This window comes from Convolutriloba macropyga, unplaced genomic scaffold, assembly GCF_964194025.1.
Source record: "Convolutriloba macropyga unplaced genomic scaffold, txConMacr16.3 SCAFFOLD_2175, whole genome shotgun sequence".
Taxonomy (NCBI): domain Eukaryota; kingdom Metazoa; phylum Xenacoelomorpha; order Acoela; family Convolutidae; genus Convolutriloba; species Convolutriloba macropyga.
Window position 1 is genome coordinate 24542 of NW_027453743.1, and position 12208 is coordinate 36749.

The following is a 12208-nucleotide window of genomic DNA, read 5'->3' on the forward strand; positions in this document are numbered from 1 at the left end:
TAAAGCATTGCATAAACCGGATCATATTTACATTATAAAACAGCGCTGAATCATAGTATTTCAATTCTGCAGTTTTACTCTGAGCAGTACTATGATAATGTCATATTATAGTTTTTCATTGTAGAATACAGGACAAAAAAATTCTCTGAATATTTTTTGTAGTTTTTCAATTTCAAGAACTAGAGAATTTTTTTTAGTCTACAGAACGTTGGCTTTGTAATAAAAAGAACCATTGTTTTAAAGCACGTTTCCGTTAAAATTTGGTACTTTTTTCGAAATTTGTAGCGATTTTCCACTGTTTGCTTTTCAGTTTACCAATCTGTTTTTACAAATGCTCACAGGTCTGCTAAACTTTAATTTTGCCACAAAAATTGTGACCTTAAACTCATTAACATTTATTTTGGCAGCCCGTCATAAAGTTCATCAGACTATTTGTTAATCTTTGCTGCAGATCAATATGAACAGCTTGTTGTTAGTGTTGTTGTTGTAACGTTTTGGGTTAAGAGATTTTGATCTCGTAGAAATTTACGTCTTGAAAATTCAACAGATTAAAAGTTTGCTTTATTTTTTATCAACTTCTTTTAAAAATTGTCACATTTGTTTTTTCTTTCATTTCAAATGAGGTCAAGGAAAGTTACAATAATCATTAGGGCTTGTTATTGTACATTTTTGTTTTGTAACTGTTGTCATTGTTTGCTTAAAAAGCAAAGAACCTATTTTTTGGAAATACGGTTTTTTCTGTTCGGTTTTTGTCTGTCTTCATTCCTTCTCTTTTAGTTCTGATATTATTTGGTGCAAATAGAGATATTGCTTCCGTTTTGTTTCTGGTCTCGGATTTTTCAAATCCCGTGACTTTATTTCTGAATTTGCCTGCTATAATTCTTATTATTTTTTCGCTGCTCAATTGCTCAATTTTGAAACCCTTTATTAGAATCTTCATATTTACACTATAAGCAGTCAAATTTGAAATAGATTTTTTTCTCGAGTTTTTAAGACATTTTTTTCGCTGTTCTCTTAGTAGGCTGGTCATTTAGCTAAAATTAAATTTTTCCCACTAATTTTGGCACAGATGCACATTAAATAAAACATATAACTAACTTCTACCGAGCTTAGAAAAGACAAATTTCAATTTTTCTCGGTATAAGAAAAAAAACCTCACAATTTGGTGCATGATATAAACTTAAGATCACAAATACCAGAAGTGAAAAATGCTGGTTTCATATAGAACACAAAGATAGCAGCTAAAAACGAAATAGTAAAATATAATGTAGTAAATTTGTTGTAATTGGTGTGTGTTGTTCAATCCCGACCATATAACACCGACTTTTACACAGACGGGGAAATGTTTCAAACTTGTTTGCTGCAAAGAGGACCATTAGTGTCCAAATTAGTGCTAGTCACTTTAACATTACATTACCACAGGTAAAATTTGCACAAAAATGGGCTGCCATTCAGTTTTTATTCCCGTATGGAACCGTTTAACTTTGTTAATTTCCCAATTCAAATTGTCGAGACAGTGTCTATTAGTGAATGTTGTTAAGACAGCTTGCCCAGGTGGTAATAAACAAATGGTGCACGCTCTATCGCGTCAAGGAATCTACCCCCTGCCTTAAATTATTACACCACCACTGGGGGGACTGTAAGAGAGAGTGCGAGTATTAGGGTCAAAATATGACCCTATTAATTGGCAGGCTAGCTTGTCTCGTAATCCTTAGTGTAAACAAGGGATACGGTTTAAGTAATTCTGACGCCTCGCTAACGAAGTCATAAACCTAAGTTAGCATTAAGAGTGTCTGGTTTCAGTGAACCGTGCTTTCTGGGTGCGGGGGGGGGTGAGGGACATTAAAGGGGATTGAAAAGAACAGGTACAAAAGAGAGCAGACAGATGGCTATTAACATTAGCTTAGAAAACCTCACTCTTCTCATAGAGTAAGTTTGCTTAATATGGGACGGCCCATTGGGTAGAGCATAAACAGTTATGGTAATGAAACTGCGCGGGCGCACTGGACCATGAAATTTATTAGTGTGAAACTGCCCCAACGCCCCAGGCCTACATCCAGTCATTTCTACAAATACTACCAACACGACACAAGCCACCTCCGCCGGAGCTGCCAGAGACCAAATCCCCGGAATCCATAATGGAACGCCTTTGAGCCCATTCTGCCGAAAGTCCACTTAACATCACTTCAGAGCAAAATTAGGGAAAATTAAGAACAACCATTATTTCTATTTTTATAAACCAGATCGGTTAGTTAGGTTATCAAGCTAACAAAATTTTATTCATGAATCATTGAGAAATTTGAACCCAATCCTCCGAAAGCTGGCTTAACATCAATTTTGTCTAAAATTAGGGAAATTTAGGGTTAGCCAAATTTCTATTTCGATTCTAGTTTTTCGACCTAACAAAATTTTATGCATGAATCATTTAGAAAATTGGTATCATTATGTCGAAAGCTCACTTAGCATCACTTACGCCTAAAATTGGGGAAAATGAAAAAGGGATATTTACATTTCGATTCTAGTTTCTCAAACTAGCATATTTTCCTCCATGAATCATATTAATCGATCATTACTGGCCGTGAAAAGCTTCAATAACTACTTTTGGTTTTGTTTCTAACTTTTGGACCCTTGGGCCGTTTGTTTCCTTGACAAGGAAAATGCGACATAAATTATACTTATTTTCCACTTGAAAATGTTGTCAATCGGTGACTTAGTGAGCGGATTGATTTTGCTGATTTAATTTTCCGACCAATTGGTCACCAACATTTACTAACTTAGTTATAACAACATTGCTAAATGCGCAAAATGCTTGACCACTACTAACAGCGTTTAGCACCAATCGAGTGAAACAGCTGCAGACATGACGTCATTCAGGACTTCAAATGATAAAAAAGTTCACTTGGGGAATCCAAAATTTGACAGAAAAAAAACGAATACGAAATTTTAAAAAGCCCTACAAGGAAATCATGGATATGTTTTCTAAAGATTTCTGAACAACTCATATCAACAGATTGCCGTGGAAGTATTACTTTGTATGATAAACTTTCTTAGAAAACTGACGCTAAAAATTGACTATAAAACTGCCACTGCTAAAAAACTGTCTCAGGCTAAAATTTTTGGTGCATCATCAGGGTGAAAAAGTAAATTCATAAAATTAGATTAAAATTTTGAAAAAAATGAAACTTACATAGAATGAAATTAACCCAGAACAAAAAGTTCTTCTCAATTTTTTAATAATGCCGGCGGCTTTATGCAACATTCTTTTAAGAAACTTGATGATCAATTTTTGCTTAACTATTTTTAAATTTCATCGTATTTATACAGTTTTTGTTCCGAATCCACTTGTGGTGGGGGAGGGAACTATATACTCATATGGGTTTTTTGTTCAGACAATTTTGGCCGATCGAAACATTCATCGCAGAGAAATGTGAGTGGTATCATGAAAAAGCTGGTACAGCTTAGAATTGAAAATAAAAAAAGATTTTTTTTATTTTCGTTTTTTTTTTCGAGGAGTTATCGAGGATTGAAGTTTTGTGTGAACACGGGATATTTGTTCACTTTTAGTGTAACTTTTCTTCCAATTAAGATATCTTGTATACAAAATAGTATTTCAAAATTAAATTTCACGCCAAAAAAAATGAATTAAAAAAACGAATTCTATTTGAGAGCTTTTTTATAAAAAAAAAAGTCTTTTGCTTTTTTAAGTCACCTAGAGACAAGTCACTTTTCATATTGAGGTTCAGTTAATGCCAAACCTCCTTTGAATCAAACAAAGCCTAATGAACAAGAAAATCTATTTCAAGGAATTGCTAATATTTTTTTGGCTTTGACTCTGAGTTTTCGTAATTTTAATCGCCTATTATAACTCAGTGGCTAACAGTACAATTTGTTCCGTAATGAGCATTAAGTGAACACATCTAGTGCTTTGAGTGGACAGGTAATGGCTGTTAAGACTTTATTTTTCAAAAACTTTTTTGAACATTAACCAATCATAAACTTAGTATCGCGAACTGTAAGTCAGTCTCTGCGTTGACAGCACCCTCTTGCGTCCTAATGTAACCAAATTTGATTTAACTGGTGGTTTTATCTTCTCACTTTTAGTAATATGACTTCAATGACACAAGATTTCAAAAAGATTTAATTTTTTTTGGATATTTCCGTTTTATTGGTTACTTTTGAAATCTTATCACATTATCCTAAAATTGATAGCTCCTATTGAATTAAAAAAGCGTTCAGTGAATCAGCAAGAAAATTTTCAGAGAAAAACTTACGGTTCAAATGGCTTCGACACTTTGTTCTCGCATTTTTCTACTCATCTTTTTTTTTGGTTAAATTTGTGAAAAGTTCACTTTCTAATGGCTTTGACACTTTTCTAGCTCAGTTATTTTTTTGAGTTCGCTGTTTTTGCCTCTTTTTGTTTTTAAGGTAGCCGTAAATTGCTGACAAGTCTCTTAAACTTGTAATTGAGAATTGAATGAAGAATGTTACCCGAAGCAGTCAGTTTAAAGCGAAATGTCTTAAGATTTATGATAAACATTTTCAAATATTTCTCAAACTTTTTCAGTTTTTGTTGTTCTTATCGTCAAATTGTAACTTGTTTTCATCAATGAGAGGTCCCATTAAATTTTTTAGATTTCAAAGAATAACATATCCACTCAGTATAGTGAAAATTACGCAACTGTATGCACAATTGCAACAAAATTCGGTTGATGAATCTTACCACACGGTTTTCACTGCCATCGAGAACTTCTCAAACCCCGAAGCAAAGTCGAGATGTTGAAAGACTTTGCGAAGGCAAAAAACTGTGCAAGGTTTAAAATCAACTCTCATTGGGATTACAACAGTTGCATAACTTCAAAATATACACCACACTGCGATAGATTAGACTGATTTTTCGTGTCAATCTCTCCTCGCCACTCTTCATATATCAAAAGTGGCAAAAAAAGAGAATCTAATATCAAAGCAGAGCTTCGATATTGTCCCACAATTTTGTAGTAATGATCGTGCGCTAACAAGTTAATTCATCGCTAATTTATGCAATTTTTGCTATCGCAACGAGAGTAGATTGTAGATATTACCACACGATTATTTTTACCAAATTCAGCTTTCTTTGTTGGAAACTTCCTGATGGCCATAACAACTGTGTGATAAAATTCTTTAAACAATTATAAGTCGAAAACTAAAGCCACGCCTATTTCGTACCTCTAAACCGCTGGACTTAATGATTTCTGAACATCGCAAGCTGAGTTTTTTTGCAATTTATTTAGAATTTTCAATAACTGTTCCGACAAAGCCAATTTATTGAGTTGTCTTTTGTAGCCTAAGTTTTTGGTAAAATCATTTCATTAATTATCTTCTTTGAGTAACTTGGTTGATTATTATTTTCAAGTTTTTACTCAACTTTGGAAAGCACTTTTAAATCAAATTTAAGTGTCAATTTAACTATTAACTCTTGTTGGCAATTGATTTGGTAGAGATTTATAGCAATAGAAACAAAACAAAACCAATAGAAAAATAGCAATTGGAAAATTGAAATGTTCCTGCTGTTATAAACTCCTTCCTGCAAGATTGTGATCCTCCGACAACTAAAATTTTGATGATTTTTATAGCAACAAACTTTGTCTATGTTATTATTTAAAATTTTTCCTCTTTTTCTTTTTATTTTTGTCGGAGAAGATTTTAATCTTCGGACTGCACAATAATGGCGAAATTAGTCACATTTTTAATTTTTCGACAACGAAGCACTGTGATATTATAAAAACAAAATCCCGCTTAAATTTCTTTCTGCTATCCAAGCATTTTTTAATTTTGTATTACAACCTGTCATTAATGAGGTTAAGTGATAAGACAGCAATAAATTCAATACATACTTTCAAAACCCAGAAATTCACCAATAGTTTTTTTAAAAACGGGCAGCTTATAAGTCAAAGAAAGTAATAGCTATGAATTGAAAACGTTTTAAACAAAAAGAAAAGCTTTTAGAAACCAATGAAAACGATCAATAATGAGACAAAGATATTTGATAATATAGTGACCAACAAAAACTCACAAAACTCAAAAACTCTATAAAATTTCCTGAAAACTATTAATGTCAAGGTCATAGAAGGCATCAGTTTTGAACAGAAACGGTTTAATCGAATAAAATAACCCCTGTTAGCAACCTATGAGTCCTGTTATTAATGAGAATAAATGATAAGACAAAAAACTACAAAAGTACAACAAAAACTCAAAAAAAAACAACTCATAATTTTTGAGAAAAATTAGTGTCAAAGTCATTAAAACTAAAACGCTATTAACTCCGACCATTAATTAGGTTCTTTTGCGCCTCATTATTAATCAACGAAAACTGTCCTTGACGGTACTAAGTGATAAAACCACAGAAATAGTTTCTGAAAGAGGCCGAAATCAAATATTCTTTAATGGTTTTTGACAAAAAAGTGTTCATGTAATATAAAGTTTCAGCAGCCTCTTGATGAATTCTGGCAATTTCAACTAGGCGCAATTAGAACAAATATGTATCATACTGAAAGCACTCAAGGAGAAGAAACTCTGAAAACAGAAGTCAAAATGGACGCACGTGAAGAAAAACTCCTCAAAAACCGAAAATTTTTTCAAACACCAATTTCTGACTCCACTTTAAAGGTAGTTTGAAAACAATCACGCCTTAAACCTAACCTAATTTTCACTTCCTTTAGTACGTTGGCGTGACTAAAATCATCACTCTAATTTGACTTCTCAATGACGTGAAAAAGTCCAAAAAAGCGTGAACAGATTATAAAAAAGACAGCACACCAATGCAATCCAAATCCTTTGTATTGTAAAAACAATCTATTGGAATCGTGAAAAATTTAATAAGTCAATTCTTGGATCTGTGGTTGTCAATTCTTGGATCTTGGATCTTTTAAAACAAAAAAATGTCGAGACAGCGTGCGGATCGTAACTGAATTATATACTAACTGGTCTTTTAGACTCGTTTATTCAATAGGCGGAAATCTTTTTGCAGATTAACATCGGCAGCTATGCACTTAACTCAAAGAAATATTTTATTTTATTGGTTTTATAAGCATTAGGGTACATGACCGTTTGGAATATTATGTGCAAACACGAATTAGCAATTCTGCCTGTTTTTTCCTCAAATTGTTTCCCGCAAGTTCAAATTCGTTCTTGTTCAACAGTAAGCTTCGACTGCTGTTTAGTTCACAATTTTGACAGACAAAAAATCCTTTGATTTAGGGTTCTCAATTTGAAAAGTCATATTTTGGTCTATTGTACTGTTAAATCCGGCGATAAGAAATTTGAAACACATACCACAGATCTAAAACAAAATTATCTTGGCAAATAAATTTGCTTTTAAGAAAACTGGATGGAACTGGAAAACTGTTCTGAAAGAAGGAAACTCAAACTCTCGAAGGCTCTTTAAACATGCCAAATGTGTTAGTTTAGTTCGAAGTTGCCTTTCAATTTCTTAAACAACAATCTTATCAGTTTCAAATAGTTACAGTTAGTTTGCTAGCTTATGAAATTCAACATTTGAACAAAATGATGTTTGTGACACATTTCAGTTTTGTGTGTCTAAGTTAAATCGCCGTTGTTTTCCACGTCTTGTCAAACGTATATGTCAAATTCTTGTTGCTCGTCAAACTGTTTTTCAGTATTTTTATTTCTTTGTTTAAGGCTGTTTTTTGACCGTCAAGTTATAACCCTTTTTGAATCTGATAACTTTTGTAATTTTCAAGTTAATTGTTCATCGCAATTTTATAATGCATATTTTAGTTCGCATGATTATTACCTGTGGTAACAATACTGTTTTAAAAATAAATATCAGCGTTATCAGCGCTACATGAATATATCACGATGGTAGAACTTTCTGTAACTCAAAGACTTATTTTTAAGAAAAGATTTTGGATTGGCTTAAGAAGAGAAATTGGCTCTACATTTATTTAAGGTCGTTTTAAAAAATATTTCCACTATTTAAAAAACTCATTATTCACCCCCAGTTCTGGAATTAAGTCTTTTCATAAAATCAAGCTCCAGAATAGGAGGGATATATTCATGCAACGCAGATAATGTCGATTTATACAAGAAAAACTATGCATGGTTATCATCCTGTACTAGTGTTATGAAATAAAATATGCAAAGTTATGATAAGATGCGATGTACATTTGGAAGTAGATTGAAAGTTAATAATCTTATTAAATTCAAAAAACATTATCACTTGGCGGTCAAAAACCTTAAACATTAGACCTTAAATCTTAAACCTGAAATTTCAGACATTAAACTTTAAGCCAAAGACACAAAAATACTGAGGGAGAGGAAAAAGGATAACAAACAGCACCTCAATTGTAAAACTAATACATATGCACATTAGTCAGAAGTAAAGCATTTTTAAATTTGAATTAACATTAACATCATACGTTTTATTTCTAAAATTTATAGACAGAAATACATAAACAGAAGTTTTGCAAGAAGTAACTCAGAAAACACGCAAATATGAGTTTAAAAACCTATCAATCATCTGCCTTGCAGTTTTTGTCGTAAATATAAATCAAAATTTTGTAAATTAACAGAAAATAAAACCCAGAAAGTTTAAGCTCTTAGGGTGATAAGCTTTAGATCAACTTTTTTCAAATTTTTACAAAATTCAATGAAAATCATTATCTTGAAAAATCTAAAAGCTCAACAGAACAAATTTTGTGGATCAATGTCTGGTATACATGTTTAGACATTTTGAGATTAACAATTGCGTGCAAATTATGCATTTCCAAGTCATTTAATTTTTAATTTATTATTTACTTAGTTATTACATATATAAATTATTATGTCACAAATGCGAGGCAAATTCAAAGTCTCGTCAGGTGGGATTAAAAAACATAAAGTTTTGAGATGATATTTCAAATTGTGAATAAAAATTAATTTCGTGTAGAAAATCTCCATTGATACTTTGATACGAAAATGGTCAAGCAATAATTTACAAAGAGCTTTTTTTGTTTTTATTGACTGGTCAGTAAGATTGCGGAGTTTTGCTTATCATTTAATATAAGTTCATGCAGCGAAACATTATTGGTTAAACCCAGAAAGAAGCGCTGAAAATTTTTGTCCACAAAATATTTTTTTATTCTTAGACACTGTAGTCCTGAAGAAACAGTGTAAACTAAATAAACTTACAATGAAAAAACTAAATTTTTTGCATCTCTATTTTTAATTAGATTATTTGCCTAACATTTTCTTTGTAAAAATTTTTTATAAAGTGAAAATTTCAATTGAGGGTTAAAACAAAATAAAATTCTTTGGAATTTATACCACAGAAAATTTTATAACCCATTGTTGAGCTGTAAGTTGAACAAAATCCTCAGGAACATATACGAAATTACAACATTCTCATTTAATTTTGGGGAAAACAAAAACAAAAGAACAGTTTCTGCTTTATTCAGTTCTGTTTTACTCTCAGTAGAATGAATTTTAATTTTAAACTTTTCAATTCCAAAGATGATATAACAATGAAAACTTAAATAATTGCTAAGCTTTCTCTGGAACTCGGTAGAGGGAAATTGTCGACACATCTTCTTAAAATTAATAAATCAAACCATTTTAATATTTTACCAAAAACTTTTAAAAATCTCATCAAAGAGTCATTTTATTCCGTAAAGGCTTGCTTACCAATTTTTGTGCAGTGAATATAGATCAGATTATATACAATGTATACCAAGTTAAAAAACTTTTTGCTTTTGTTGTGAGGAAACAAATGAGAACAACGGAAATTATTAATACATAATTCAAAAAAATATTTACCACGCAATTAGTTAAAATCAACTTTAAAAAAGTGAGCAAATTTGAATTATATCACACATCACAAAAACTCAGCCAATAAAGGTTTTTAATTCTCATTATCTGTAAAAAATAATACACAAAATTCAAATTTTGAGGTCTTTCGGAAAATGTGGACAAAAATTTTAGTTTCTACTAGACTTCGATTGTTTTTGCAAGCTGTAGCAGCCTTGATCAGTGACGCTTGAAAGACTGATCAGAGCCTTTTTAATGAGGAAGAAAACATTTGGCTTCACAATTGGTATGCTGAAAAAATTAGAATTTTTTGCTACTATATTTTTAGTTCTCATTCTAAAATTTTCAAAAAATGATTTATTGCGCCACAAATTATTTGAATAGGATTTTATAGTGGTTAGCTGGCTCCGTCTTTCCAAAAAAGTTCCAACAAGAATCTAACCTTTTTTGGGGGGAGGTGATTTTGCAAAAATTTTGCAGTCGATTTTCTGCTTTTCTATACTAGACGAGAACGGTGATCCCTTTATTTGTTCGCAGCAAGAAACGTGCTTTCAAAATATCTTCCCTTTGAGAAAAACTGGATCTTAAAAAATTAAATTTTGAAATATTTTGAAAAAAAAGACCAACTAATAAACAATTTAGCGGAAAATTGCAAAAAGCAGGAAATTTTGGGTTACCCTGACAGCTGCTATTATGTTTTTTATCCACGACCTTATGAAATTACCACAAAGAAGTCCTCGTGGTTGTGAAAACAATTGAGTTTGAGAAGAATTTTGATGATGGAAAAACCAACATCATTTTGCTCCACTTCATTTCGTGTTGCTTAAAGTACGCCCCAATTATGGTTTTAAAAAAATTTGTACATGCTGCTCTACACAATAAATTGCTTTAAATAGACCAAAATAAACAATTTTGAACAGGTAGAAAAGCCTTTACTTTAATTGACCAGTGTCGTCAAACATTTGCCATTGAAATTTCAGCCTCAAAATTATGATATTAATTTATACACCAAAACTGAAACGCAAATAAATTGGTACTGAACTATTATAAAAGCAATTCCAAATCAGTACTGAATCATAGACTGATTCACGTCAAATTTTAACTTTTCAGACTTGGCTCAACTCTGATTTTTGACAAAAAATTAGTCAGCATCGGGGCTCGAACCTGCGCAATGTTTAGACTACAAAGTATGGTGTGTTAGACTTATTAGGCAGCGTAAATGTTTAATAAAGTATCCGGGGTCTATTTCATTGATTCCTTAATTCTTCCCAAGCATTTTCTGCCAAATGGGACTATAAGTAGCACATGTGGTTTGTGGAGTTATTGTATTTGAGACAATTTTACAACCTTGTATGTGTACACGAGTGTGTGAGCAAATGTGCGTGTGTATGTAAGATACACAGACTGTTTGTGTTTGATCATAATTCTATCACAAACATCCCCGGGACACCAAGGGAGCCTTTGACTGCAGTTTATGATTGCCTAATTGTTATATTGTCACCCCAACATATACACGCACACCGTATCCACCTCACATATCCACCCCACTCTCCACACGCTCTCCCCGTTATAAATGTTCACCCCTTTTAATTCAAGTGACACTTTGTTTGTCTGTCAAAGGGAGCAGGGGTGCAGGCCCACTCGTAAGGAAAGATCGAGGCACAGGATAGAGCAGGCCCCAATTGACCACAGATCGGCCTTGCTTCGTCACTTTGAAACCGAGCTCTTGATCTTAATCTCCCACCCTCAAGACACCCTTTGAATCCTTTTAACTTCTTAGTCAGTTAATATTAATATTAATACTAGAATCCATGAAGAACATAATTGTGTTTACACTTTGTCGGCCCATTGAAATTCCGACTTCACTTTTTCTTCAAAAAGAAATCTTCTTTTGGGAACCATAAAACTTGAAAACTTTACAAGTAAACAGTGCACACAAATAACCCAACAAAACCCGTAAGGACCTTGGAAAGCCCTTCAGAAGGCGCTTCAGTTTTCATCCATAAATAATTCATCAACGACTGATACGATATCATAACTCAACAAAATTTTTTGATGAGGGTAGTTATTATAATAACTGGTCATTTATCGTGAAATATTCGTTCCTATTCTGTCAAGCAATTTTTTTGTCTCTTAAATACTTTAGCGTAAAATCTTTTAAAAAAATCAATAATGTCACCTTATCTTAGTGGATGTAAAACTAACGGTTAAAGTTTTTATCGTCTAAGGAAACTTACTCAAATAAGGATTGTAGAAAATAAAACACAGTTTAAAGTTATGTTAGAATAAATTTCAGGTGCTTGTTAATGTGCGGAGGTCTCAACTGTTAAGATAAAGTAGAGATTAAGTGAGAAAAAATTAAGTGATGGACCGTCACATTTATTTCTTCACCATTAATGGAAAGTCAGATTTTCTTCAAAAAAATCTA